Source organism: Ictidomys tridecemlineatus, chromosome 5, assembly GCF_052094955.1.
Source record: "Ictidomys tridecemlineatus isolate mIctTri1 chromosome 5, mIctTri1.hap1, whole genome shotgun sequence".
Classification (NCBI taxonomy): Eukaryota; Metazoa; Chordata; class Mammalia; order Rodentia; family Sciuridae; genus Ictidomys; species Ictidomys tridecemlineatus.
Window position 1 is genome coordinate 62,397,916 of NC_135481.1, and position 6,148 is coordinate 62,404,063.

Below are 6,148 nucleotides of genomic sequence, written 5' to 3' on the forward strand. Positions count from 1 at the left end.
TTGAGTTATCTCCCTGGCTGGATGAGAGGCGCTCAGATAACTTTTCTTTGTGTTAGAGCTTTCCCCACCCTCCTTGGGTCTGAAGGGCTTTGTCCATGTGGAGGTGCGCCTGACCACAGCCCTTGAAGATCCAATCATCTCACCTGACCTTGGAATACTGTCCCCCTTAAGCTTCATTGGATGGGATTTTCCCCAGAATTTTTTGTTCCCCAATAGAAGTCCTCTCCCTGGTGCGCGCGCTCTCTCTCTCTCTCTCTCTCCCTCTCTCCTTTTCAGTAAACCTCATTACTTCCTTGGGTAGCTGGAGGCTGCAGGTTTGAGGAGTCATCCTGGAGCTGGTTTGAAGATAAATAGAGTCTGTGTCTTTAAACTCCCTTATTAGAATTTTCCCACGTAGCCGAACTTTTCATACCGTCTGCGCTGGCAACAGACTAAAATTTCTGTTTTCATTATATTTTTTTCTGATCATTTACAGAAATTTCCCATTTAAAATATACCAAGTTTCTTTTTAAAGTATCTTTACATATTAAATAAATGTACTTTACATTAATGAGTTAATAAAGAGAAAACAATAATAAAAATGGCACTCAGGCCAGGCACGGTGTCACACACCTATAATCCCAGTGGCTCGGGAGGCTGAGGCAAGAGAATGGCAAGTTCAAAGCCAGCTTCAGCAATTTAGCAAGAACTTGTCTCAAAATAAAAAATAAAAGGGGTTAGAGATGTGGCTCAGTGGGTTAGGTGCCCCCTGGGCTCAATTCCTGGTACAAAAAAAAAAGGCATTTTATATAGCAAAAATTAGTAAGTTCTTGTTTGTTTTTTGGTACTGGAACTTGAATCCAGGGTTTCTTTTACCACTCACTGAGCTACATCCTTATTTACTTTAAGACAAGGGTCTCATTAAGTTGCTGAGGCTGGCCTTGAATTTGGAATCATCCTGCCTATGCCTCCCTCCTGAGTCACTCAGCTTATAGGTATACAACACACCTGGCAGAAAAAATCATGAAGGCATTTTGAATGCTGTGATATGGTAAATATTTGTATAGGGGGAGAGTCCTAGTTGGTCAGGGGTGTCAGGTTCTAGTGCCAGCTTTGGGCCTGCCTCAAAGTGAAAATGTAGATAACTATCTTCTTATCTTTGGTACCTGATCTCCTCCCTTGGTTCTAAAATGAGGAAGAAATCAGTTCAATTTATGGGGAACTTGAATTTTAAAAAAATGTATACAAATCAATGTTCTCATTGGAAATCTACACATAATCTATTATCCACAAAGTTACTATTGCTTATAATGTTTTTCTAATCTTTTGAGATTACCTTTACAATCTGACGATACAGTGTTCTGTTTCTTTTGAATTGTGGTAAAGTACACATAACAAAAAAAATCTATCATTTTGACATTTGGTGGGGAGGGACTCGGGGTTGAACCTAAGGAGTACTTTACCACTGAGCGATTATATCCTCAGTCCTTTTATTTTTTATTTTGAGACAGGGTCTCAGTTAAAATTGCAATCGTGCCTTAGCCTCCCAAGTAGTCTGTATTACAGCCTCATTTTGACCATTTTTAAGCATACATTTCAGTGGCAATAAGTACATTCACATTGTTGTGCAACCATCACCACCATCCATCTCTAGACCCTTTCAATCCACATAAGATGCAACATCGCTAAAGGTTTGCATGGATTTACACTGTTAATCACAACAATATTTATTATATCAGTTATCAGCTGCTTTTTAACTGATCACAAATCACTTATGTACTTGTTCTATATTCTCAACTTGAGATAAACACCTCCAGAACAAGGTAACTGACTTTTTTTTTTTTTTAAAAGTACTAGAGGCACCGAGATAAGTCCCCAGCCCTTTTTATTTTGAGACAGTCTTGCTAAGTTGCTTAGGGCCTCACTAAGTTGCTGAGGCTGGCCTCAAATTTGTAATCCACCTGCCTTAGCCTCCTACATCGGTGGGATTATGGGCTATGCCAACATACTTGGCTTACTTTGTCTTTTTAAACTTTGTCCATAGCTTCTAAAAGTTTACATCTCCTCTAGATGTTGTTACTGCCTGAAAGAGAAAATGACAACAGATCCTTTACTATAGTGACACTCCTTTAGCATACATAAGTCACTGCAGGTGAATTATTTGTCCACACTGTTCATAAAACCCATGGCGTGGGGCTGGAGTTGTGGCTCAGTGGTAGAGCGCTTGCCTGGCATGTGTCCAGCACTGGGTTCAGTTCCCAGCACCACATAAAAAAACAAATAAATAAAATAAAGGTAGTGTGACCATCTACAATTAAAAAATATTAAAACAAACAAACAACAAAAAAATGGCTTCATTTTTTATTTATTTAATAGGAGGAAAGTTCAGCCATGGCAAACAGCCTCTTGGCTATCCGAGACACAACTGAAATGGACGTCAAAGCAGCTGTTACTATTCTCAAGGGGACTGTGTTCTTAGCCACCAACAGTGAAATAATAATAGTCAAAAACAGATACTGCCATGGAGCAGTATTGTGTCATTTTGCAATAAGCTGTCACAAAAGTGCTTAGTGTAGTCACTTCTCTGAAATGGCATATCTCCAAATTCAAGTACATCTATTCCTGATCTAAGCCAGACAGTATAAAGCAGTGTTGTACACATATGTGCATTCCCCTCCTGGCTCACATTTTTCTACAACTCTGTTAGTCATAAGGTCTCCTCCTTTATTCTTTCTTTGCTAATGGATCTAAAAAAAAAAAAATCTGTGATTTCAAGGGGCAAATTTGAGAATGATTAAAAACGAACTACATAAATAAAAATATGGGAGAAGAGATAGTCCACCGAAACCGTATTCTTTTGCAAACTTCCCTGTGATCCTGTTATTACGTCTTTTTGTAGTTGGTATGTTCTATCATCCACCTGATTTCATAAAGCACACATTTCCCATCTAGGAGTGCTCTACAGTCTGTACTTTTTTAAAAAAGAATTATAGATTCCATTCATACGTTTATTTTATTTATTCACTTTTTAATGTGATGCTGAGGATTAAACCCATTCAAACGTGCTAGGCAAGTGCTCTACCACTGAGCTACAACCCCCATCCCAGCCTATATGAAATCAAATACGCTCTCTCTGAAAAATATGTGGTTCATTTGCTTCTGGCGCCCCTCTGTGGCATTTCTATGATCTACGGCCTCTGTGTGTGGACTAATGGGTCGCTTGATCTCACACATGAGTTAAAAGCAAACCTCCAGACCTTTAAGTAGGAAATATAATAGTACTGACCTCATGGAAGTGTATGAAAGGATTATGAGATAATACAAATAGCAAGTACTTAGCAAGTGCAAGGCATAGAACCCAGGGCCTAATATATACTAGGCAAGTGCTCTACCACTGAACTATATAACCTTCAGCCCCTACCTAATTTTGAAAATAAATCCTCAGGTAGGAAGGAATATGTAGGAGAAAACCAAATTCACCACAGAGTATGAAGAGAGTTGGAATAATTACAATTCCGAAGACTGTAACTAGTGTTTATCAGCCTTCTGTACATGGTATTGTGGTGATAACTTTTTCAAGCCCCCAAAATAATAGGGTCTCATATACATACACTAAAGTTTATGTGAATGAAAACGAAAAACTTTCAAAAACTTTTTTTTTTCTCTTTTCAAAGACTTTTTACATACAACATTAAGACATATGGAAAGATGTCTTCAGGTACTGTAAAACCAAAGCTAGAAATCATGAGTACAGGCATTTAACATACTAATTAAATTAAGAAATTGACTGGGGTTGTAGCTCAGTGGTAAAGCACTTGCCTAGCATGTGTGAGGCACCGGGTTTGATTTTCAGCACCACATATAAACTGAATTTTGAAATCCTGCTGTAGGTCTTGATATTATATTAAATAGATTGATAATTATAGTATATGATAATAAATGGATTGTCATGGCTACAAAAACTTCCTAAAATGACACTTGGTGTCTATTATCCTTTAATGGCAGAAATTGAATGTGGACTGTTCTTTAGGGAAATAAAAATCTCCATCTTTGTTGTTCTAATAGTTGCATATAGGGCTGGAATTATAGCTCATGATAGAGCGCTAAGGCACTGGGTTTGATCTTCAGCACCATATAAAAACAAATAAACAAAATAAAAGAATTTGGAGCATCATATTCCCTTAAAAAGTAGTTGCATATATCAATTTTATGAGTAATGAAAAAGTAAAAACAGAATAAAAACACACTATTAGTTTTAATATTCAGTGATTTTTTTAGTTGTAGATGGACACAATACCTTTATTATTATTATTATTATTATTATTTTAATGTGGTGCTGAGGATTGAACCCAGTGCCTCACACAATGGTAGGAAGTGCTCTACCATTGAGCTACAACCCCAGCCCAATACACAGTTATTTTCTTTACAACAATTCACAGTATTTACACAATTCAATCATTCAATAAATATTTATCACTTAGCATGTGCTAGGCAATATTTTAGGAATTCAGGATTCATAATAAGCAAAGCAAATAAAATACTGAGTTATATTCTAGTTCAGTGGATTTCAAACTTGAGTTTGCTTCAGAAATCCCCTGGAGAGCTGTCAAAACAGTTTTCTGATTCAGTGGGTCTATATATCTAAATTTATATTTCTAACAAGTTCCTAGATGGTGCTGATGCTGCTGGTTCATGGACCACACTGAAACTATCTTTCCAATGAAAGGAAACAAACATTTCATATAAATATCAGAAACATGTAAAGTGTCTACTATATCAGAAAATAAATGTTCTGGGGGGAAAAAGCAGAGCTACAGAAGAGTAGTTAGTTGTATACAGAATTGGTATTAGTTTTCATTAAATATCAAATTTCCCATATGTTAATAACTAACAGTTCTTATTATTGCGAAGTAATATTCTAAGGGCTTTGCATACATTAACTCATTAATTCCTTACCAAGATCCTATGAAGTTAAATAGTATGATTTATCCCCATTCTGCAAGGGAAACTAATTTGGTTAAAATAACTTGCAAGATCACATAGCTATCAAAATGTATATTTAACCCAGTTTGGCTCTAAAATTCTTGCTTTTAAGTATTACTATGCTGTCTCTCCATTCACATTAATATGTTCTTCATAAATGATATTTCTGATGGCAGAAAAAATATTTTTGTTAAGCTAAAACAGATATATGCATTGTGATTTCTATTCTAAAGTTACCCTTGATGATCTCCTTCAAGCAAAGAAGTCTACTTCTCTCTCTCACACACACAGGGGTGCATTACCACTGAGGTACATCCCCAGCCTTTTTATTTTGTTTTGAGACAGGTCTCCCTAAGTTGCCTAGGCTGACCTAGAACCTGTGATCTTCCTGCCCCAGCATCTGCAGTAGCAGGGATTACAGGCATGTGCCACTATGCCTGGCTGCTTCTCTTTTCTTATTTCAAGTTCATCACTCACTCAACTGACCAAGTGAAAAAACTTAGAACCCTTGAACCTTTTTTCTCACTCCTTCAATAGCTAATGAGTCTGCTTAATTTCTGCTTAGAACCACCTCCCTCTAGATGACTGTCACTCAAGCTCCTAACAAGGTCTCCTATAGCCAGCCTCTTATCCAGCCATCACAGCCCTCTTTCTAAAATAAAATTCATATTAATCAGCTGCTTAAAATCCTTTACTGATTCTCTATATCAGGTCCAAGAATTTTAATATGACATTTAGGTCCCTCCACAGTGTGTTTCACCTTTCTTGTCTCTAGCTGCTTTTCCATTTACACCCTAAGCTCCAGTTGAGAGTATTCATTTTTTAAAAAAATTTCATTACCTCTTTTCATCCCCCCTCTGGCAAACTCCCATGAACCCTTACATTCCAATAGCCAGAAGGTATGATTCTTTTGGGTTCCTGGCCCTATTCTGTGTTATAGATTCTTTTGTCTGATGAAGCCTCTCTTGATAATAATGCTTTTAAGTGACTACAACAAAATACAGAGTTACAAAAGAAACCCATTCTACTGAAATAGAACGGTAGATTTAACAATCGTACGATCCTCTTGCCACCGTGTGTGTTGGGGAACGAGAAAATTCTGAAGGCCACAGGAAGATCCCAGAGAAATGGCACCCTGGCCACATCCCCAGCCCCCTCTCAGTGACAGCAGGGAGACCCCTGAACG

The 6,148-nt window shown here is 37.4% G+C and overlaps 1 protein-coding gene across 4 annotated transcripts in view; it reads right to left on the reverse strand.

The window, feature by feature from the left end:
* Window positions 1-6,148, reverse strand: part of Vti1b (vesicle transport through interaction with t-SNAREs 1B) — a 42,613-nt gene that overhangs the window by 36,196 nt on the left and 269 nt on the right. The window lies entirely within an intron of this gene.